Genomic DNA, 24,506 nt, shown 5'->3' with positions numbered 1-24,506 from the left:
AAACTGAGCTAAACAGGGCCAGCAAGTAACAGGCAGAGGTGTCCTGTCTCCATAGCACATGTATATGGCCAGGCTCCAAAACTCAGAGGATACTGCAATGAATGAGCTATTCTGACAGAAAGACAACGTGCAAAAGTAGCCAATAAAACAGTAACAAGAGGTTTCACTTAACTTGGCACAGACTGAGTAAATATTACAAAAGGGCATGATAGTGATGCTGGTTTTGTACTATTCTTTCCAGCAGTGCTTCCTAGAGCAAGAAGTCTGAGCGCCCACAAGATGCAGAGAGCTCTTGATTTTGCCCAGTTAATGCACAGACACCACAAAGAGGCACTTTGCAATAGAGATAATCAAGCATTCAATTTTTTTTAGTTCTGCAGGGTGAAACTTCCTTCCCCCATCCTCTATATTAAAATTTTAGCTTCAAGGATGAAAATTAAAAGAACCCAAAAGGGTAAAAAAAGCTTGAGGATATCTAGGCTCTGGATATTAGGAGTCCATGATAAATGGATAAACTACCAGAAAGCCTTTTCAAAAAGAATAAAAATAGCTAGCATAGTTAAATAGTAGATGAAAGAATATTATTAGAAGTAAAAAGATATCCTACAAAAATCATAAGTCATGTCCAAAGGAGGAAAACAGAAAGGATCATAGATACTCGGATGTTAAATGTGAAATCATAAGAAGAAGTGCTTAAAAAAAGATTTTGAATAATCACTTGTAAAAAGGCTAGAATTTTCTGCTGTAAACTTTTGCAAACGCATTGGAAGAGATATGTTCTACGCTCACTAGAAAGTCTTTGGACCCCTGCCTGAATGGAGACTAAAGTGAACACTCAAGGAGAATAAGACAGCTTTATAAAATCTAACTCTGTTCCTGGAACACTGTCAATTAGGCATATTTGACTATATATGCAGTACAATGTAGTCTAAAGAGCAATTATTGATGGGAAAAAGTGCTGGAGTCATTGCAGGTAGTCTGAAGTCAACTGGCTGCTCAGCAACTATCAGGTGATAGGAATGCTGACAATTGCAGGGAAAGTGTGCTGGTTTTGGCTGGGGTAAAGGTAGCTTTTTTCATGGTGTCTGGTTTGGGGCTGTGTTTTGGATTTGTGCTGGGCACAGGGTTGAGATTACAGAGATGTTTTTGTTATTGCTGAGCAGGGCTCACACAGACCAAGGCCTTTTCTGCTTTCCATGCTGCCACGGTGGTGAGGGAACTGGGGGTGAATGGGAGGTTGGGAGGAGACACAGGACAGGCGACCCCAGCTGACCAAAGGGATATTCCAGACCATATGGCTGAGTATGTAAAGGGGGGAAGGAGGAGGAAGAGGGGGATGTTTGAGTGATGGTGTTTGTCTCCCCAAATAACGATTACACGTGATAGGGCCCCACTCTTCTGGAGATGGCTGAACACCTGCCAGTCCACAGTGAATTAGCGAATTCACAGTGAATTAATGCATTGTCCACAGGAAACAGTGAATTAAGTCCTTGCTTTTCTTGTGTGTGTGGCTTTTGCTCTCCCTATTAAACTGTCTTTATATCAACTCATGAGTTTTCCAGCTTTTACCCTTTTGATTCTTCCCCCAAATCTGCTGGTGGGGAGTGAGTGAGTGGCTGTTTGGGGCTTGGTAGCTTTTTGGGGTTAGACCATGACAGGAGAAAATCAAGAGCAAAGCAAAAATCCTAATCTGGCAGCCATCTAAAATGACATTGGTGTAGTATTGTGAATATTCTGTTTAGGCCTAGTAATTAAAAAAGAAAAAAATCAAAGAAAGATCTGTATTTCCTGCTGTTGAACAGAAATTTAACAGTAGAACTTTTTGTTTAGAAAAAAACCCCAAAAACAAACATGAAGAAAGGAGAGAGATGCAGGAATCGTTTTTGAAGATCAGTGAGGATCTTCTTAATTATTTCTGACAATACTAAAGCTGGAGCAATGTATAACTTATTGGACAGCAGGTTTAGGACAATCAAAAGGAAGTATTTCTTTTGTGCAATGAATAATGGGACAAACAAAAAAGAAATACTTCTTTTGCACAATGAGTAACAGAATGCCAAAATTCACTGTCAAAGATGCCAGAAGGACCAGCCCACTCAAAATGCAGTTGGGCAGATTCCTAGGAGGCAGGTTTATGCAGAGCTAGTAGTGATCATATGGGCACGGGGGACAGAGGCTCTCCAAACCCCTGGTGTCCAAAAGCCTGGTGGGCACTCCTGAGTGATGTCCCAGTGCTTCCCTGCAGCCTCTGCACATGGCCACAATCACAGCTGGGATGAGGGACTTTTATCCCAAGGGCAGCAGCCTCTGGACACCCGAGCTGCTGCCCAGCTGTGCTGGCTGCCTGCACTTCTCCAGGGGAAGTCCATCTGCCTGGCCCGTCCTGCGTGGTACCCACAGCTGTCTGTCTGTCTGTCTGGGCACAGCGAGGGCAGGTCAGGGCTGCCAATTGCCTGCCAATGCTCCCCCAGGGGGAATGGAAAACTCTTGGCTGAGGATTTTTCATGGCTGTGGTGAAGCAACAGATCCTTGCCCACACAGGAATCCAGCAGGGAGCAGGGTGCTGGTATGGTCCCTCCATTTTAGCTATCTGCCATGGAAGGAAGTGCTCAAGGCTGTGGTGTTTGCTGCACAAATGCTGAGTTACACCCAAAACTGAGGGAAAGTTTTGTTGGGAGCCCAGACTCCCCAAGGCTGGTCGCACTGACCCCCAGCTGGCAGGGCACCACCACGGGTGGGCTGAAGGGAGAGGCTGCCTGTCCCTGTCCCTGTCCCTGTCCCTGTCCCTGTCCCTGTCCCTGTGCTGCTCCTCTCTGCCCCCGTGGCAATGCCGTGCCCAGTGCGTGCATTTGTGTGTGTTTGTGCTGACAGGTTTGTCTGTTTTCAAGTGACTGGAAATTCAGATTTATGAGAGGAAAGCTAAGATGTATGTTCTTGTTCTGCCATGTCAGTGTCCCCATGGACATGAGCTTTATCTGCTATCCTGTGTTTAATTCCTGTGTAGGCACTTGGAGACCGATCTTCAAGTGCGCATCAGCACCACCTCCAGAACACAGCTAAATAAAGCAGAGCTTGAGTGCTAGCATATGGTTCTTTTCCAAATGCCATGTTGGTCCTGCTAGAGAAAATGGTTATTTTCACAAGCTGCAGGGTTAACATTTCAGAGGCAAGATTAAAAACATTAAGGAGATGTCCAAATAAAATAATTGGGCCAAATTTTGCAATGACTAAGTAACTCCACTCAATAAATGGAGTGATACTGAGAGAGGAATAAATCATCCCAGAATTTGGCTCAGGGTTTGCTGTTGGAGCCCAGACAATAATAACAGGTAGATTGGGATTGTATGTGAAAAGCCAGGATTATGCTTTTCCCTGCTGTTGCCAAATGTGCAGTGCCTATTTTTGTCAAGTACCCTCTTAGCTCATGTACCATGGGCTGAAAGCCCTTATCACTGTGTGATGCCCCTGCTTCCTGCACAAACAAACTCAGACATGTGTGAAGGTCCTGGCTGATCTCTGCAGCTTGGCTTGACGTATTTCCTGCTTCTTATGTGCTGGGCTTGACCAGGCCAGGGAAAATCTGGAGAGGGTCCTTGTGTTGCTGAACCTATTGGACCCTTTTGCTCAGAGCTTTCCAAGTTCCTTCCTTGCTCAGGTTCCCCAGGAGACCTGTGTCTGTGGTTTCCTTGCATTTTGGAACTGATTTACAGTCTCAGAGGGTCAGGGCCATCTGAGTGGGAGGCAGGCTGAAGGGGAAGTCTGCTGCTGTTTGCACTTGTCTCTGGTGCACCACGGGCAGGAGCAGAATTCCCTGTGGATACCCCTGAGGCTGGGAGGTCTTCTTGGCTTCCTGCAGGAGCTGTTTGCACTTCTCTGACAGAGCCTTCCAGCTTTTTTTTTTTTTTTTAAATACTGTTCAGGTTTTAAACACACCAGATGCTGTTAAAGTCCACAGCTCCCTTGCCCATCCACAGGCTCTTGGGAGTCCTCTGGATCCTGCTCATCCTTAAGGCTTATAGAATCATGGAATAGTAGGATATGCTAATTTGGAAGGGACACACCAGGATCATCAAATCCAACTCAGGCTTCTGTGATCTGAAGCCTTCAACATGCTGCTTTGTCCTCTGTAAACCTCTTAAGACAATGCTGGACCCAAAGTCTGTAGGGAAAGCCCACCAGGCCAGGCTGCAGCAAGCTCCTCTGGGCTTCACTGGGCTGGCTGCAGACTGGGATCCGTGAGCCAAGCTCCTCCTGGGCTGTCCCAGCTCATTCCCTGCATATTGGCAGAGAAAGGAGAACAAGACTCAGGATCTCTGGGGACTATTTTGTCACACCTTCTGCCACTGTGTCCCTGTGAAACAGCAGTTAGAGGCTGTTAAAGGAGTATATGCTGTCCAGCCCACAGAGAGCTGCCTCTTTCAGCTGTGTGTTCCTCAAAATACAGACATGGTTGACACAATTCTTAGCACAGCTTTTCTCAAGTACATTTTGTTTTGTAAAGCTCTGGTTTGTCAATGTTCCCAGCAGAATATAACCTGCCATGAGGATGCAGTGCTGAGACTGGAGAGCTGAGCACCTTGTTCCACAGCCACATGCCCCATCCATTGCACAATGTCCTGCTCTTTTTTGCCATCAATCCAAAATGAACAAACTTCACGGAAAGCTGTAACTCTGCTTAGTGTTTGCACTGCCTGCCTGCTTCTGCCCTGTCTTCCCTGTGCTCTCAGCTCTGATTTACAGCCCAGCTTGTCTCTGTACCCCAGCAGATTCACTTTTTCCATTTTGCTGTCTCTCTCAGCCTGATGCCTGCTCAAGTGGGACAGCACACCAGGCTCAGCCTCCTTCTCAGCAGCTTGTAAGTACATCACAGCTCTCCAAGCAGGGGTTATTTTTACCACCTCCCTCTGCTTGCTGGTGGCACTGATCTGAAAGCAGCTCTCACAGCAGTGTCCTGGCCAGCAGATGCTTTGGCCAACAGCTTCCATCTAATGAGATGGGAGCATCACAGAGGCAGACTGGGTCAGGGATGCCTGTGCCCTGGAGAGGGATGAGGCTTCTCCCCTCATCCTCAGCCTCAGTTCACAGTTCCCCTGACACAGCCACAGCCAGAATTAGGCCTTCCTCGTGCCTCACCTTGTGTGTGCCTGAAAAACCCTCTATGTCACACTTAATGCCTTATGGAGATCTCTCATCCTATCTCTGACTGTCACAGCACACAGAATTAAATAAAAATATTAATAAGTAAATATTTCCTCTAAAAATGTTGTGGAGTTTTTTTCTTTTTCTTTGGCCAGGAAATTGCTGGCCATAGAATAAGAAATATATTTTTTTCTGCTGTCTTGATTTTTTTTTTACCCAGCTTAAATGCCCGACTTTGATTAATACAGGAAAAATATAATTGTGCCTGTACTGCAGCAGTGTCCCCTGGGGGGCATGGCTCTGTGGCCTGATGCTGCCCTTCTCTTGGCCGCAGTGGATGTGAGGGCATCCCATCCCATTCCCCAGTGTATGCCTCCTGAGGCAGTGCTGCCAAGAGCCTTGCTGGCACAGGGGGAGGTTGGGTGGACCATTTTGGGGCGGGTCACCTGGGAAAAGGGCAGCTGGAGATGCCCAAGTGGCAGATAAAGTCAAATTCTCAAAATGTTCTGCTTTTGTTTGTTTCACCTGAGAGACAGCAATTTTCAGGGGGGAATTGCTCTTGCCTCTCACTCTTCAAGCCACTGCTGATTTCAGGTGTGGCAAGGAGAGCCTGGTGTGAGGGCAGAGGGCTGGAAGGAGAGGCTGCCGCCGCACATCCGCAGGGACAGTGGACTGACGTAACCTTTGCAATTACTCCTGTAAAACTGTTCCAGTGTCTCTGTCAGAACCTTCAGTCTTTAAAAAAAAACATTGTTGAGGCTTTGTATTTAATGCTGCTGTAGCAGGAAGGCTTAGGGCTCCCTTGCTGTAGCAAAAGGCAGGAGGAGCTGATGTGTTGCAGGAGGCTGTGTGAGCATGGGAGAAGCTGCAGCACAGACAAGGACACTCCTCTGTCCTGGGCGTGTTGCTGCTCACCCATGAGCCATGGGGACACAGCTCTGGGTAAATTCTTCCCATGCACACACCTACACTCAGCATGCCTCAGGTCTGCCTGCCTTTGTGGATGCTTCAACCTGATGGAAGCTCAGGAAGAGCTCTGACCCCTTTGTGCTGCTTTTCCACCATGATTAACACAGTGCCAGCCCAAGCTGCTCTTACTGCTCCTTGGAGATCCTTCAGCCACCTGCAAACACACCTAAACACCCACACAAGCCCACACCTTGGAAAACATGGGTTACAGCCTACTACAAGGCCCTCTTGTTTAAGCCACCATTTACAGGTACTGGAACACAAATCCAGCACAGCCCATGCACTCCTGCTTGAGTGCACAAACACAAACCCACAGCTTTGTTTACCCTGGTGATACATGTGTGTGCTGAATGCAAAACGTGTACTCATGGCATAGGGTTTGTCTTCCAAAGAGCACAAAGGGCACTCTAAGGTGGCTTTTGTGTGCATCAGAAGATGGGCAGCACAAGCAGCTCCCTGAGAGAAGCAGCCTCCAGCCCAGTTTTGCTGCTGGAGTGGATTCCTCTGGCCCCTGCCAAAGCCAGAACTGCCAGCTGAAGACTCCTTGCAGTCTGGGGCTGCTGTGGCCAGACTGAGCTGCAGAGAAAACTGTTGTGTCAGTGCTTACCCGAGCCACAGGCACAGCTCTGTGTGCCACCCAGAAATGGGCGCCCTCAGTGCATGCCCTGTGCACACATGTCCATGTGCTTCCACGTGGAAATCCAGAAGATCAGAGGTGCCCTATGCAGCACACAGGGCAAATTCCAACACCCATTGCACACCTGAGTGCCAGCATGGCAATGAGAACCCATCCATGTGGAGCAACCTGCAGCCTCTGGCACCGTCCATGGCACAGGAGTGGCCATGGCTCTTGGGGGTGGCCAGTGGATAGACCTCAAACTGAAATGCCATGGGGATTTTAGAGGTGGGATAGCCTCTGGTTCCTGGTACCTGAATACTCTGTATGTATCCTCTTGTTAGGAACAAGGACATCAGGAAGAAGTTTTTCACAGAAGGGGTGGCTGGGCATTGGAATGGGATGCCCAGGGACGTGGTGGAGTCATTGTACCTGGAGGTGTTTAAGGAAAGACTGGATGTGGCACTTAGTGCCATGATTTAGTTGATGAGTTTGGTCATGGGCTGCATTTGATGATCTCAAAGGTCTTTTCCAACCCAGCTGGTTCTATGATTCTGTAATTAGCACTGGATATTAGCTGGCTAGTGGTGAAGGGATAACCAGAGGGGAAGGGGGTTGCTGTTAATGGTGATGGCACAAGGATGCACTTCTGACAAGACAAAATCAGCCCTTGGCTTACTGAGAAGGGATTTCTTTCTTGGTCCTTGAAACTGAAAACCATAAACAGAGCACAAATAGCCCTCCCATTAGGACTGCTTGCTCTTGGACCATGCTCATAGTGTTTTAGCAGCAGTCTCACAAGGACTTAATCCTCTTTGGGCTGGGGGAGAAATTTCTGGGGTCCTCTCTTGCCCTGGGAGTTTGAAGTGGCCATGAGTAAACTGAGGGGTTTAGGGGGTTTTGCTAATGCTCCGAGTGGGCTGGGCTCCTGCTGGCTCAGCTCCATCATGGTATATCTCTGTCAGTGCATCGAGCCTGAGGCAGGAAGTTAGGGCTGCTCCTGTCTTGCACAGCTGCTGTCACAGCATGCCTCTGAGCCAAGGTTTCAGCCCAGGTTTCTCATACTTCATGTACATGCTGAAGCAGAGACACAACTAGCAAGACCAGAACAAGAGTGTGCAGGGGGTTGTTAATAGGAGCAAATTCCTTGATGAAAATTGAAGGCATAAGTAGTTGCATTTAAGGCTTTTGAGATGGAAAATAAAGAACAGAAATCTCAAATCTATTGCCCTTATCATAATCATTCATGTACCACTCCACTTCTCTCCTGCAAAATGAAGTCAGAACAGCTTTACCTTATGGTAATTTGGGGTTCTGACCATTGGTGCTCAAATATTTAAGGTTGGAATGGTCAGGTGAGGTAAGTGCTATTTGTGCCAAAAAACTTCAGCGTTTTGGGAAGGATTCTTGCTGGAAGCAGTTTGAAGGTGTCAGAACTGTCTGTTCCATTCTGTCTTCAGGAAGGCTAAATGTGGCAGGAAAATAGTGTAAGATTGGAAGAAAACAGGGAAGAATGCTACAAAGATTTGGACACTGGGAGCATTTTTGTTGACCCTTGATGCACAGCAATGCTGAATCTGTGGAAAGAAGCTGTGGAAACAGGTACTGCTCTGTGTCCTAGGAAAACCACGGGTGGCACTGTGAAAGAAGTTGATGTCTGATAGCAGCAGGCTGTGGAAGGGCAGGTTGGGCTCTGGGAGGCTCGCTGTGCAGATGGGCAGCATGATAATTCACATCCAAAAGTGTCCTCTGTGATCTGTTTGCCCTTGGTTACCCCACTGAGCCTCCTTTGAGCCCAATTTGTGCTCTCCACGCTTTCTGCAGGGCTATAGCTGAGCTCAGGTCAGGTTTCTTTTGCTGTTAGCTGGGACAAGAAGACACCAAATAAAATCCAAGAGATAAATGGTGCCTGTTAATACTTTCTGTGTGTTCCAGTGAACTGGATTTTTTGTTTAAAAACGAGCAGCTCTCCCTCTGTGCAATATTTCCCGGAGACAAAATGCTCACTCCTTACATATCAAGTTCCAGCAAACAGGGATCCAAAAATGCTTTTAGAAGAGGGGTTTCTGCTCAGTCGTGGGTTATTGATCAGTGGAAAGAACAAAATGCTTCTCATGCTGTGGGAACCACATATCTTTGTATCTTTAGCAATAAAATCCAATACTGGCTTTTGAAATACAGCCAGGACATTGCATGGCAGACCTAGGGCTGCTGCTTCTCACTGGGGCCCTGCTTAAGACTTCTGTTCCAAACAAGGGGTCAGCAGAGAGGATTTTGTGATGGGGTGAGGAATGAGGTTAGCATTTTATTTGTGATTCTCCCAAAGTCTCTGCATGAGCGGGAAGCACAGCTCCCTCTCCTTAGCTGCCTGTTTCTTTTCCCAAGAGCCTGGCCACGGCCTTGTAGGCACTTAATGCACATCAGCATCTTGTCTGCAGGGCATGAACCAGGGGAAGCAGGCTGGGGCTGGATGTAACTCTGCCACAAGTCTGATCCAGCACTTATCTCCTGGGTAGGAAACAGCTCCCAGGAGGTGCTGATATTTTGAGGGGAAGCGATGTGGATTGAAGCACGTTGCACGCTGCAGGGGGGACTGGCTTCAGCCCAGAAGGGATTTTCTCTGGGCTGGTGTGACAGGACATCTCAGCCCAGACAGGATGGATCTATCCATGAAGCAGTGCAACCTTCAGGTAAGAAAGCCATCTGTCTGTACTGGGGGCCTTGGCTGTATAACCCACGAGGGGTAATTGTATGCTACGTTAGGGAGGTACTCTGTGTTATCCAGGCAAGCTCCCCTACACCTGACCGTGTGGTACCTGAGGCTGCAGCAGCTGTGTGTGCAGATGGACAGTGGCAGAGGCTTTTACTGTGGCCTTGGGGCAGCCACAGACTTCATAGGGCTACAGCAGTCAAAGAAAGAGAGCCTCTTCCCTGGACTGGCTGCAGGGCTGTGCTGGAGCCATGCTGCAAGTGTGAGACCCTCCAGTGTTCTCAGCTCTGAGCGGTTTGTTATTTAGGGCATAGTCTCAGAAAACAGGATCCCAGAACCAGATGACTCTAGGATCTGTTATTTATTAATTTAATTCATTATTTTTATTGATCTCTATTAATATTGTTTATGTATTTCTTCTTTAATATATTTCCCTTTTTAGTTCATTACTGCATTTCCCATTCAGTTATCTGCTTTGTGCAGGCACTGGACTTAGTCATGTCAATACCAGATATTGAATCTGTTGTCCTGCCAGATCTCAGAGGGCAAAGCTAAGGCTGAAGTCAGCACCAGCTTGTCCTGAAGGACTAAATCCAAATGGGACCCACTGTCTTTGGGATTCTGTACCAAACACTTCAGTGTCACAATCATTCCACCCTAAACCCACATGCTCAGCTAATCACAATAATGAAGTTTCTGGTTTTCTGCACAGCACACTCTCTGAAGTCCCAGACTGGCCTGACCCCATAACTCAGACCAGGTCTCCTAGAATAGGCCTCAGGTAAAGGTCAACAAACATTGGCATTTTGTGTTACTTTGTCCTGCAGCCAGCAGACAGAGCACTAACCTTCAGTGGGACAGAGATGAAGACTTGTGTCCTGTCCTTACCTGCCTGATGTGGCTCTGGGATTAAACCTGATTCCACCACATCCTGGAGGGAAGTGTAGGCAGAGGAGGCAGCAGAACCCCTGTCCAGCTCTGTGTCTGGCTTTGTCACCCTGGGGAGGGTCTCAAGCTGCATGGCCCTGAGGAGAGAGACAAGCTGCCTTAACCTAGAGGCAGCCACCAAAGCCCTTCTCCTTGGCCCCTCCTACTATCTTGCTGGCTTCCAGCTTCCTCTGCTGCCACTGCCTTAACAATCTCCCTGTCTTGTATAGTGAGCCCTGGAAACCTGATTCTTGACTGAACTTGCCCATGGGAGAGCAGACACCAAGGAGCTTGGCATTGCCAGGCAGCTTGTGAGCTATTTGTGGCTATTGGCAGCCCTGATTGCTACAGCCATGTGGGAAGCTGCTGCTGGTGAGGCAGCACAGTGCACAGCTAGTTAAGCCTTTCATGGCTGCTCAAAGAATCACAGAGGAGGAAGATGATTTCAAAAACGGCTCCTGATTCTGGAGCTCACAGACATCTCAGGAAGTGCTTACAAAACCAGAGCTGGTCTCAGGCAACAAGGTCCACATCTTATGGGCAATGTGGTATTGAGGAAGGGTACAGGGCTTTGAATTGCTCTTTGATATTTATAGTCCTGTTGGATTTTAAAAGCAATTCTTCTGGTGTGTTTAGTACCATGGGCACAAGGAGGACTCAAGAGGCCCAAGGCAAGAGAGAGGATTACTCTTTCCATGCAGGCTCAGCAGAGCAATGTCCTGATGTAACAGGATCAGACACCTGCTTCCCTTCTGCATAGAGGACTCAGGCAATCAGCCCCATTTGCCCCTGCCTGCTCAGCCATGGCTTCAGGCTGCGAAAAATAGGAATTATGTGCAGAAAAAGTTTTGAGATTAAACTAAGTATTAATTTTGGTTTCCTTTCCTTGTTTTCAACTACAGTTCAAGACTCAAACACTTTTCTAAAGGTGGACCAGAAATGTGGTGGTTTTTTCTGAGCGGAAATTGATAATTTTGTGCAAAGAAAAAGAATGGGATTTAAAGATAGTAATGAACCTGTCTTGAGCTATCAGGATAAAAGCCCAAGGCACATGGGTCTGGATAAAGTGCCAGACTGGAGTGTGAGTGTTTGGATGCAGTGGGGTGAAAGGAAAGGGTTTGTTCTTCTGCAGCCTGGATGGTAGCCACAAACCAGAAGTCTTGCACTTGAAGTTTGCACCTCTGTTGCAAGCTCTACACCTTCCACGTTACAGCACTGTGCCTTCCTTCTCACTCTGCAGCTTCTCCCAAGGTGCCTGCGAGGAGGCCACACAAATCCTGTGCAGGAGGGTGCTGCAGAACGCTCCAGGTGCAGTCCTGAGCTGGTGGGGCTCCCATTGGATTTGCCCCATCCAATGTCCTGGAGAAGAAGGTATTGTCAGGGCTGTTTCACATCAGGAGTTACCACCTCTGCCCATGGCAGCCAGGCTTGCTGCCCCTCTGCCCCTGGGATGCACTGCTTTGGAGGCACCCTGGAGCTGCACCCAGCAGCTTTGCTCTTTCAGCAGAACTGGGGGTACATTGCAGGGATGTCTTTGCCCCTGCACTGACTGACTGCCAGCAGGAGCACATATAGGTCTTGCTATATATACACAAGCAGGGTCAGAGCTCTATTTTTAGCCCAGCTCAAAATATATCCCTTGCAGTGCATTTCTTGCCACCAATTTCTAGTGCTGTCTTCTGGCCACAAAAGGCCCTGTGAGGTCAGTGAGGTCTGTCAGCCCTGGGATCAAAGTGGGGGAGCAGGGTAGAAACTTTGCTATGGGGCATTCCCCATTACTGTGCCCTGCTGTGAGCAAAAGGTGAGGTGGGCACTTGTACTAAAACATCCCTTTAACATTTCAGGTGACAATGTCTCCAGGACAATTTTTAGCATTCAGAGTTGACCACTCTGTAAAATGAAAGCCCAGCAGCCCAACTGTTCCAGAGCTAGCTGTGGGCATGGGGAGAGTATGGAGAAGAATGGGGTACTGCAGGACGCTTATCCCAGCAAGGTGTCTCTTCTGCTGTACCAGGTACACACAGTTCTGCCCTCTCTAGGGCTGAGCTTTGCTTTCTCTTGTAGCTGATAGGATCAAGGGGTGCATCCCATTTATCCTGTGCCAGTACACGATACCATTGGTGCTGCAGTTTGGTGGCTCCTGTCTCGCTCCAAACATTTCCTGGAGCCAACATGGCAGTAATGAATGAAATGGTGCTTCTGGCCTGTAGACCAGGGCAAATTTTGGAGATTCTGCATTGGCTTTCCATCTTCCTAAAGCAGACACCTTTGGAGGTGTTTGCAGTACAGCTGATGCCACTGCTGCTATTTAACCTGGCTGCCTGGGGACAGGAGGTGGCTAACATAAGGCTGGACAGGAAATATTTTCATAAAGGGAAACCTGGAGCCTGCTTAGTTGCAGGTATGGGAAAAAGGTGGAGGAGATGTGAGAGGGCAAAGGGACCAAAAACTGTGGGCAGTGACTCCTCTTGCAGTGACAGCCCTTGCCCCTGGCTGCACACTCAGCCTGCTCTGGGAAGGTGCAGCACAGCGTCTGGTGGCCATCTCTCCTGCCTCTGTCATGTGCTCGGGTCCCTGTGACAATGACACCCCTAAGGAACAGTTTGCTTTGAAGGGCTCTGGGTCCCGAGGGGCTCCCATGCTCCCTGGCTTTGCCATGCCGTTGCAGGTCCCAGTGCAGCTGCTGAGCAGGGGCAGCTGTCTGAGTGTACGTGCTGCAGGCCAGGATGAGCAGATCAGCTTACTGCCTGTCTTCACAGGCTGAGTGAATTTCATTTCCCTTGCAATAGTCCTGGCTCATCCTGTGTGCATGGCTGGTTACTCATGGTAACTCGTGTCACCCTAACCCAGCTCTGGCAATTTGACTGTAAATCTTATGCTAGTGCAGGATTTTTTCTCACTGTCTTGGCTCCTGGAAGCCTCTGGTCTGGCAAATCTCTCTCCTTTTGCTTCTATAGCACTTTCCACACTTCCTGTTATGGAAACAAAGAGCTTTAAAATGGGATTCCAGTATTCTTGGTAGGCTGGGAAGAGAGAGAGGAAATGCATCAACTATTAAAAAAGTAATAATGACTTTCCAGCAGTTTCATAGCAGAGGGAGTCAAAGAGGTTTAGAAACAACCTGTTCTGTTTATTCCTTTTATGAACCATGGGTCTTTGTAAATTTATTTCTGTTAACTAAAAGGCAACAGAAAACTAACGGCATTTTGTCTTTCTTAGTCTTTATACAGGAGTTAATGTGGGATTTCTAAGCAGGAAGACTGGAAGAATCCTTGTAGATCAGTCAGTGGAGCAGAGTGTTGTGAACCTCAGTGCAAAGACCCACAAGCTGCAAATCTATAGCAAAAGGAAGACTGCAAAGAATCATGTCAGCAAGTAAGTGGAGGAGGAAGGTAAGGATTGTGAAGATGTGTGAAACAGACAGCCAAGTTCTTACTAGCTCCTTACAGTTACCCATGAAGCTTTTAAGGGAAAATACATTAATTTATGATTTGTTACATGCACAGGACTGATTTTCTAATTTCTTATTTGTAATTAACTAATAAATATGTAAAGCACAAGTATTTCAGTGCAAAAATACATTCACATGGAGGCAGGAGGCTATTGCTATTAAGCAGTAGTAAGCTTGGCACCTTGGGTTGAATATCAATATCAGCTATAGCTGAATTTTTCCTTCATGGCTTGATGATTACCAGAATGTCAACTAGGAGAAGAAGAGGATGCTAATGTAGGCTTACTGCTGACTCCTGTAGCCTGGGAAGAGTCTGGAACCTGTGGAAAACAGGGAAAGACAGCAAAGCTGTTGAGTCATAGTGTACCTTAAAGCAGAATTGCCATTGAGCGGGGTACCCTGATGTCTGGAAAGGCACAACTGGAATTTCCTGCCTGACTCCTGCATCCCTCCCAGCCCAGATCACTGAGCACTCCCTGCACACAGTGAATTTATTGCATACTAACTTCAGACCTGCAGCATAGAGGATAAAACCTGCAACAACTTTAAGGTGCTGCAGGAACAGGGTGTGAATGATTAAGAGCAAACCCAGTGTCCCAGGTCCTGGCAGCCATAGGGGTACAAAACTCTGGAATTATTCTAGGAGGCAGAGTGTATCACACCTCACCATGAAGCCAAAACCCATTGCTCTGCCTGTGACCTGTGATGTCTGGTGAGGTACACTGACCCCCAGGAGGCTGGGAAGAAGAAACAAGCACTTTTTTGAGACTGAAATGGTCACCTGGTCTGCTGGCCAGGGGGGCCTCATGGTGCTGAGGGGTGGGCATGCAGACCAACCAGCTAATCAGATGGAGACAGGATCCCCATCATCCTCTGTTTGGTCATATATGGGATTTGGTGGGGTTGTCCCTTCTGAGAAGGATTCATTTGGAGAGCTGAGCTGCAACAGCTAACTCTGGAAACAGCAAAAACTCCTGAATTTGTGGTGGATATTAGGCCAGGAGACTCACTCTGCTCCAGTGTAGGGATGGCAAAGCTCCCATCACTGTTGTCACCTATGTCTTACAGCAGTGGGATGAGATTTTGGAAATCCTGACCTACCCACTTGTCTTCTAGGACCAAAGGCTCAATTTGATTTCTCAATGTGCACCCGTCTTCTCACAGCATCAGCTCATATCTTCCTCCCAGTTCAACCATTGAATTGTATATGGCTATTTAATGATTAAAAATGTAATGGTAAATTGGCATTTTCCTTCTCTTAACCTTTAAAACTTCACCCTTCAAACTTCTGCACTTCTCTCACTTCCAGATAGCTGTGAAGGGAATATTTGAATATCCACAAGACTAAGGGCAGGATTAGGCAGGCAAAAAAGTTGGCCAGTGCCTAATGCCTGATATATCACCATTTTGTTGTAAATGGAAAATTCATGCTGTCTGGTGGATACAGTGGCCAAAGCTCAGATTCCCTGGGTCCATGTCATGAGGAGAGAAATGGATGAAGAAGCAGAGGAGATCAGAGCTTGAATTTTGGCCATAGCCTGTTTGCTGCTCCCATCGACAGTGCCCCAAGTGCTAATTATAATTTCCTTATTTTTTATATTTGGCCAGGGCAAAAGACAAAGTGGGGTGAAAGCCAAAAATAAACAGCCCTCAGAACAGCCTTCTCCACATCTTCCTGCTAATGGCATCTCTGAAGAAGACTGCTTGTTCCCCTTCAGACAAGCTTTCAGAGGTTATTTTAATCCATTTTTAGTTGCAAATAGCATTTATCAGAATAAGTGTGGGCTGGTTGCCAGCTCCTTCAGATCTTTGACAGCCTGGAGGGGTAAGTCTCTGAAAAATAGACTGAGTGTGCTTCTACTGCATGTTCCCCTGCCCAAGGGATTTTGGGAACATAATAAGGAAACATTCATCTGATGGAGCAGAGCCCAGGAACCAGTGCTTTACCAAACCAGCCATCCCTCTGTCATCAACACTTGTTCCCAGGAATCAGAGCTCTTGTTCCTGTCAGCAGTGGGGTTGCTTCAGATTCAATTTAGCAATCATTAGGAGGCAAAGAAGCAAGGTTGGCAAAAAGGTTAGAGAGTCACTCATTTCTGAGTCACTGCTTAGAACATGACCCTAGCTAATTGTGTTCAACAATCCTTGCTGACAGTCATCTCATGGCCACTCTGTGGTCTCTGGTGAGTTCACCATCTTTGCCAAGTTCATAAACTGTTCAAAGTTATAGTTTAGAAAATGCCATATTGAATATTAATTGGCATTCCCAGGGAAGGACACCTGGAGCAGGCTGAAGCTTGAATGATTAATTATTTAAAAGATTAAATGCCCCCTTTCCCTGGAGAAATTTTGATACCAGGCAGTACCTAGGCAGCTTGCCTTAGTGCTCTGTCCTGGACTCTGGGGCTGTCATCTTTCATCAATTCTAAATCAATTACAACATGTCTTAGGAATAATATGTATGGTGACCTACTGCCTGACTTCCCTGGGAAAGGAGAAAGTTCAACAGAGGGCTGGGGGGGGTAACATGAGAGATCTTGGGGTCTGATTGAGGTTGCCATAGGAGAAATTTAGGAAAATATTGCTACATTCATGATGCATTGCTGTCCTCCAGCATTTGTCATAGTGGCTTTGAAGACCTCTTGATCTGGCCTTGATCTATTTATATCTCTTGTATTCAAAACCAGGCATCTGAAATGCAGATCAGAAGGGGTTCATGAGCAGTACTATGCAGAAAGCCTGTTGAGTCTGTGACACCTGAGACAGTTTTGGATGCATGATCCTGGCCCTGCATCAGCATAATAATAATAAATTATTTGCTGTGAGGGGGGAATTGTTGCATTTAAGCAAGAATACAATGGTACAGATCCACTTTTCTCTCTCTCCTGACCTGAGACCCAGTTACATGTTTTACAATGTGCAAAATATGTTTGTATGTTTTGACAGTCACAATAAACATTTCAGGATGATATGGGAATTTTCACAATACTGCTAGGTTCTTGTTTCTTTTTTATTTGAGAGGACAAAGTCCAGTAGCAACAGAACCCATCAGACATGCTAATGTCTAGATACAAACAAGCCTTCAAGGAATATTAGCCAATCTTTGTCTCCCTATTTTATTTCACTGTGAGAGGAAAGACGATTTGGCTGGAGGTGAGCAGGCACATTATATTTCCAATTATGTCAAGTTTGAAGGCTGACTAGACAATCCTTGTGGCTACTGTTGACCTCCATCCATACACTGTCAGGGTCTCATGACCTGTCATTTGTTGCCTGGAAAATGCCAATAAACCTGACTTACCAGTTGTGTGTCATCCTCTCAACACCAGTAGGGCAGTTAAAATTAAAATATTTTATTAAATACCTTTAACTAATTATTTAATTATTTAAAATATTTAATTCTATTAAATACCTTTAAGGGAGCCCTTACCTACTAACTCATGTCAATTCTGTTTCACTCTGTTTCCACAGATGCATTGGCAGTTGAGCAGGGCAGTCTTTAAACAGTGGAAAGAGTAGGGGATGACTCACTGCTGCAGCAAGCTGAGGATGCTTCTGCTCACTGCACTGCCTCCAGACTAATTAATTTATCATGAAAGTGGAGGAGTTTTGCTGAATGTCGCCATGCTCGTTTTGCCTGCCTGGGCTTCCCCCATTATTTCTAGGTGGATCTTTAATGGAAAAATTTGGTCTGCCATCTGTAAGTGCACCCATCTCTCGGATAATGCTGCAGGCCTAAATGGGAAACCCCAGCAGCATTTTTGCTTGCATGACTCCAAGCCCTGCACCATGAGAGCGTGCCCAGGACATGTCAGAGACCACTCTGCTGAGACTGGGGATAGCACCTGAAGGCCCGTGGAGAAGGCAGCTGCTCCTGGCTCACTGCCCCACATTCTTGGCTGCTTCCTGCCTTGGTGCCTTACTTGTTGTGCCAGCTGGAGCCTTGGGAGAGCTGCTGCTGATTTAATCGTTCAATAAATTCCCCAGTGCAAATACAGATGAAAGCATCCCCCTCTCAGGGAGGGCTGGTGCCAGCAGAGTCAGACAGCAGTCCAAATAGTTTCATGGAAAGCTGGAAAGGACATTTTATGATCTTACCAACAGGTTTGAGTCACAGATGTCTTTCCACTCATGCACTCCTGAATTCAGAGCCTGAAGTGCCAACTGCCTTGTCACAGCTATTCCTACTCATGACAAAGATGGATTTACCCTGATGCAGATTTTTCATGGAAGTCAGCTTTGATATATGTGTCGTGTAGTAAAGCTTGGACATCCTCGTGACTACTAAAAGTTCTACAATGCTTTCAGCTGGAGAATAAACCCACCTTTTTCATCTTGGCTCAGCTGAATTCTCTCCCCTGCATTCTCAGGGATAGGTGCTGCTCCTCACCTAGTGATGGGGCATTCAAGGGGGCATTGAATTTAAGTAGAGGGTTTAGCATTTAGAATTAAAAGAAAGTTTGCATCTCTGAACATCTAAAAGTGATAGCTGATGAAATAAAACTGAGTACTTGTGGGGAAATCTTTATAGGCCAAATGAGAAGGGATGATTTCTGGCAGTTCATATTTGACTTCACCATCTGCAAAAGGTCACAGGCTCCGTTTTACGTTGAGGAAATGCTGAGGGTAGACTGTGAGAAGGAAAGAGCAAGCAAGTAGAGGCTTAAGGAATAAAAGGAGAGGAAGCCAGAAATGACACTTGGAGGCTGGTGACTGGTGGACAGTGTCAACTCCTTACACTCACCGTGTTGCAGAAAAAAAGGGGAGGTCTTACCTGAGCAATGAGGGGAGCAAGGTCTGTGTATCTGGGGGTTGTATTTGTTTAGGTTTTTTTGAAAATGCACTTAATGTTTGGTTTTGTCTTTGGATAAACATACAAACACAGGGGTAGAACTTTTCATAAAAGGTTCTCATTGCAGTCTGGTAAGCAAAGATTCCTCCTCGTTTCCCAGAGTTCCCTTAAAGTCAGCTCCCAGGGCAGCAGCAGGACACAGCGTGCGCATATTCCGGGGGTGGCAATACAGAAATGAGTAAGCAAAGGGCTGCCTCTTGCTTGGAGTTCAGAGCACTCGGACATGCTGTCCTGGTGGCAGCACACACCAGAGACAGGGGGCAAAGTTTGCTCTTTTCCCGACAGGCCAGATCTGTCTTTAGCATCTGAGTTCCCACCCTGTTCTCCACCGCCCTCTTGTAAAGGGCACTTGGACAGAACACTTTTTTGGATGGGTTTCCAGAGACCTTTTAAGGCTGTGGGGTTTTTCCTTTGTAGCTACAATTTACTGGTAAAACTTGTCTGAATTATGCAGGCTTTTTACAGTGAAATGTGCTCAAGAACCTTTATTTTTAGTCCAGCTCTAAACAAGTGCAAGAATTACTGCCTGCTAGTCTTGTGTTCCTATGTGGCCCTTTCCCTTACCAGGGCTGTCAGCTTTCTGTGCCAGGTAGCTGTAAGGTGGCAGGAACAGCCAGAGAAACTGGACTATTTAGTCTGAAAGAAATCTGCTTTTCTAGGACTGCAGAAAGCCCATTAATCCTCTTGATTTGTCACAACAAGCTGATGTGACATTAACTAGCAAGTCCAGGTTGCTCTCCAAACCCGAAAAATGTTCTGGCTTTTGGGAGGTTGTTGGTCAGGAGGGAGCATGAGGTAACTGTAGGGATGTAGTTCTGGAGCAGTGAGGGTGCATGTGCACTGTAGGGATGTAGTTCTGGAGCAATGAGCGTGCATGTGCACTGCTAGGATGTCGTTCTGGAGCAGTGAGCGTGCATGTGCACTGTTGGGATGTAGTTCTGGAGCAGTGAGCGTGCATGTGCACTGTTGGGATGTAGTTCTGGAGCAGGGAGCGTGCATGTGCACTGCTAGGATGTAGTTCTGGAGCAGTGAGCGTGCATGTGCACTGTTGGGATGTAGTTCTGGAGCAGGGAGCGTGCATGTGCACTGTTGGCACAGCGATGTGTCTGTGTGCGATGCGTTGCCGATATTCCACACGCACATTCCTCGACAGGAAGAGCTGTACTTGAAAAGCCATTTGCAATCATAACAAGGACTTGGACTGACCTGCAGAAATGTTAACTGTGGCAAAGTTTCTTACTCCAGTATCTGTTTATATAAAGCATGTATGTGCTGTCCCTTTGTTTTATATACAAATTGACATGGAGTCCATCCCAGGAAGTTTATGGTCTAGGCTTAGCACTAAAGGATGCTGACTGTGGCATGGATGGGAATGGCTGGAAAACACACAGGGCCCGCCCTCAGAAGAGACAGTGATTGCCATGAGCCCGCTGTGCTAATCCCCACCCACATTGTTTCTCATTTGAGCCCAGCTCCAGCAGGTACCAAGCAAGCTTGCAGCACACCTGCAGCCAGCTGCCCCAGGAAGAGCCCTGGGGAGCAGGAATGCTGGGCCAGACCATTCTGAGGCTGCCTCTGCAGCACACACATGTGTGTCCCATTCCACACCAACCCAACCTGTTGCCTCCTCCTCAAGGCTCAGCTTGAACTAATCCACCAGTAATTCCTTATATACATCTCCTTGGAGAGAGGATTTTGTAGGCTCTGTAAAAGCCATGAAAATAGCTCCAGCCTTCTGCTTCCCATCTTGGCACAAGGGTGGTCCTTGGCGGTGCAGGAAATGTGCAGCCACCTTGCAAAGGCCATTCCCTACCTGCTGGACTCCCACTCCTGGCTTTATGGCTGAAGCTGCCAGGCTGCTGCTGCTCTATCAGGTACACCCCTGTGGCTGAGGGTGGGCTGGTGCTGTGAGAGATGGCAAGCCCCAGGCTGGGGGCTTGACTTTGGATGGCTGGACTGTGTCCCAGGGCTCCTGTGTGTCACTTGATGTAACTTGAATCCTTATGGGCAAACAGTTTTGCAGACCAAGCAGAGAGGCTCTCAGGGCCTGTGTGGAGTTGGTTTCAAGGGGCTTTCTCACACAGAGTAAGGTGTACATGGAGGGAGGTGACATGCTTCCTGAAAGACTGCGGCCCTCAGCTCTTCTCCCTTGGGTCTAAGTAGTGAAAAACCACGGGGACTTCAGTAGGTAAAACCTGTAACTGGCAGATCATCTTTGCCTTCTGTTGCCAAAAGACTGCTGAGAGCTCAGGACAGGCCCTGTTCTCCCTCCTGGGGACACCTGTTAAAGTCTTGCCTTGTCTGTCCCACCTCTCTTCTTGTGCCTCCCTCCACACTTCCCCAGCTCATGAGCAGTTCTGAGGATGTGAAAGGAAAGGCAGACTTTATGCCAGCTCCCAGAGCACATGCCTTGTGATGCACCTAGGGCTGGAAGAGCAACAGCAGTAGTCATTGGCAGGGTGCAGCTCTCAGGCTGTGGGCCAGCTTGGCATGGCACAGCCTCCTGGGTTGTAAATCCCAGGGGTGAGTTCCATGTGGATAACTGCCTCTCTGCTTCCTGCAGAGCAGCACTGTGGCATCTGTTGCTGCTTTTCTGCTCAAAATCTATTCATCTGCAGACCGAAATGAGAACCAGCTGGTGGTTGTTGGGATTTATTTTAGAAAAAAAAAATCTTCTGTAAAGCATGATTCTGTTTTGAGTTCCTGTTTCCTTTCCCATCTGCCCAGGAGCTGGGTTGGTGGGTCTCCCACTGTCTGCACGTCCTCGCTCACGGCACGGCTCCTGTGTGCTGGGCCCCAGTGTGGCTCCAGTGGGAAAGGCCAGGGTTACACTTCTCCCCAGACTGTGCACAGGGGAGCTTGTGCAAACTCTGTTTGTTAGTTGGGTATGTTTTCATCTGCTTATGGTTTCCCTCCTCCCGAGTTTCCCGGATTTGAGCAAACCCAGAAATCTCAAAGCAAAACACCACTGAAGCACCATCTGTTTTCACATCAAAACAGCACTTGCCAGGCAATCCTGTGCCAGAGCTTGAGTCTCCCTTGCAGCCTGCAACTGCACATTGTCACTGGCACCAGCACACAGGGGTGGCTTGGTGGTATTCTGCAACCACAATTCCTCTGCAAATATACAAAAACATGAGGCACAAGGCCAGCTTTCAAAAACTGGGGAGAGCAAACTCAAAACATGGAGCAATCTCTGGACTGTAATTTTTACACCTTCCTTTGTTTTCTGTGTTTGATTTTATGAGAGTACAAAACTCTTTCTTATTTGTTTAAAGTAGTAGGCCAGGTGTTGCTCTAAGTTGCACCAAAATTATTCTACACTTACACTCAGGTTTTGCAGAGAAGGAATACTTCTGTGACCTCTTTTTTGTTTTCTACAGACATCCTTTTTCTTCAGTTGTTGGCAGCTACGTGAAGGATTTACTCACTGGATTTTTAATATTTATTAAAGAAATTGTGGCTTTCAAAAAGATTTCATGTTCTTTTGCAACTTCTAATAGTAATTAAAATCTCTTTCATAACACAGCACAATTTGTTCAGATATAGTTCACTGCTTTCAGAGGTCTTTTCTGTTCTTCCTGGGCACTTTTCATATTTTTAAACCAGAGGGACCTTTACGATTATCTGTTCTGACAATAAATCTCACCCAATAATTTCTGCTCCAACATTTCTTGAGATGCATTGTATCTTTGAAAAAAGGCTGTTTTGTCTTCAGTTCAAGGTCTCAAACTGTGGCAGCTTATCCCATTCCTATGTAAATGGTTCTAATCGGTAATGGCTTTTGTTAAACAGTGCTCCCTATAGTTCCTCTGAATTTGCTTGTCTTCTAACCACTCATCAAATTATATTCTTGGGTTTTTTTCTCTACCTAATTAGAAAACCTTATTTATTATCATTTCTTCTGGTGCTGGTAATTACAAATAATCTTATGACCTTCTGTTGGGCAAACTTGGGTTGACCTTCTTAAGATTGTTGCTAGAAGTATGTTTTTCAGATGTTGTGTCTTTCTTGAAGCTCTTCCCTGAACTCTTGACCATTTCTGTGTTGTTTTTAGACTGTGAACACTGACATAAAACTACACATTCTCTTTTGATACAGTGGAGTAGTTTCTGCTGCTGCTTCAACAGCAATGTATACTAAGATAATGCCACATCTCTGCTATTGCAGGACTATTTGTGCTTTTATGTGCAAGAATCACATTTGTTCTAGCAATAGGATCATGTTTTACTATGTACCATGACTCTTGGGTATAGTCAGATTTTAAACATCCCTTATGGACATGCTACTTTGTGAGGAACTGTCTTCCACTGTATCCATGTAACCCTCACCATCCTTTCCTACCATATGATTGATCCAAATTTGGATGCATTAACTACCTCAATGTGCAATTTAATTTGTCATGTTGGACAGGCTTTTAGGTACATCTGAGCATGCTCCTTGTCTTTCCAAGCTCACCATTTTTGTGTCATAGTTAATGCTACCTGCTTTCCTTGAGCAATACTAATGCTTTGGATTGCTGTTTTCATATGGTAGTGTCAAGGGAGGCTGTAAAATTACTCCTGGCATAAATGTACTCAGAGAGTTAGTTAGCTACATAAAATAAACTAGTGATGTCACCAAATATGGGACTGTGTTTTAATAAGACTGGATCCCATAAAAAGATAAGCACCTTTCCTAGAGAGAAAGTGGAATTTTTGTCTCTACAGATACTAAAATTGAAGCAGACAAGTCCTCAAACAACCTCACCACCTAATCACACCTGTTTGTGCAGAAGCTTAGATGAGGTGACTTCCATAAGTCCCTCCCAACTCCAATTTTTCTGTAATTATGTAATTGTGACTAATTAGGTCACTATTTTTAATAACTGTCACTGTTCTCTACAGTCACCTTTCTGCATTTCACCCTGTTCAAAAGACAGGTTAACTGGAATAGGCCCTTCAGATTTAAATATCTTTTCTATCAAATCTACTTAAAGAATGTGCTTATGGATGAAATAGAGAGCACTTCATGATCAGGTAATCCTGCTCATGCCAAATACAAAACAGAGGTGCTTTCCAAGGATGTGTTTCTCTTCAGGCTGACAATGTGGTGGGTGTCCTCTGTGAGTGTGACTTGGGTGCCTGCAGAGGTTTGTCAGGGGCCTCTCTCCTGCCCTCTGGCCAAACAGAGGCAACCACAGCCTGTGGCTGGGCTCCAGCCTCCAGGAGAGGTCACTCCTGCCTGCCAGAACCTGCACTGCCTCTGCAGAACCCTGCTCTCACCTCCGCAATGTGCAAAGCATGGTGGGCAGCAAAGACATCTCTTGGAGGTGGAGAAAGACTTTCTCCTCACTCTGGCTTTCTCATTCTGCATGCATCCAGCAAAATCAGCAATGTCAGGCATGTAACTGGCCTGTGATTTCAATAAAACCTATTTGATCAAGTTCATTTTAATAGCAGAATACTTACAAATCATTGTGCATTTGTTTTGTCCCCCTGATCACTGTTCTCTTCCTAAGGACTGTGAATAGCCACTCTCAAGCTCCTGTTTGATTCCATTTCTTAAGGGTAGCTTTTGATCAAACACCACTGTTTTAATTTGGACTGGAAGATATCTCTGAAGATCACCTGGTCCTTCCATCCACTCAAAGCAAGACCAACTGCAAAGCCACTTGGGGTCATGTTTGTCTGATTGCTGAATATCTTCAATAATGGTGAATTCACATCTTCTCCAGGAGTCTCTTGCACTGCTTGACCAGCTTCATCAGGGTTTGTTTTGTGTCTTAATAGCCAAGGAAAATGCCCTTACTCTGTCCTTTGTTGAGTCTATGTAATCCCATTGTTGTGCTCTTTACTGAGAT

At 46.5% G+C, this 24,506-nt stretch overlaps 1 long non-coding RNA gene across 1 annotated transcript; it reads left to right on the top strand.

Moving 5' to 3' along the window:
• The first annotated feature begins 5,378 nt into the window (after positions 1–5,378).
• LOC113459555 (uncharacterized) lies at positions 5,379–22,515 on the top strand. The gene is made up of 5 exons (XR_003380898.2): positions 5,379–9,414; positions 11,602–11,732; positions 12,206–12,375; positions 13,581–13,736; positions 17,284–22,515. It is a non-coding gene; the product is annotated as an uncharacterized LOC113459555 (long non-coding RNA).
• Positions 22,516–24,506: the final 1,991 nt, after the last annotated feature.

The sequence above is a fragment of the Zonotrichia albicollis genome, chromosome 6 (assembly GCF_047830755.1).
Source record: "Zonotrichia albicollis isolate bZonAlb1 chromosome 6, bZonAlb1.hap1, whole genome shotgun sequence".
NCBI lineage: Eukaryota > Metazoa > Chordata > Aves > Passeriformes > Passerellidae > Zonotrichia > Zonotrichia albicollis.
The sequence above is the reverse complement of the archived record's forward strand: the minus strand, read 5'-3'. Positions and strand labels throughout refer to the sequence as shown.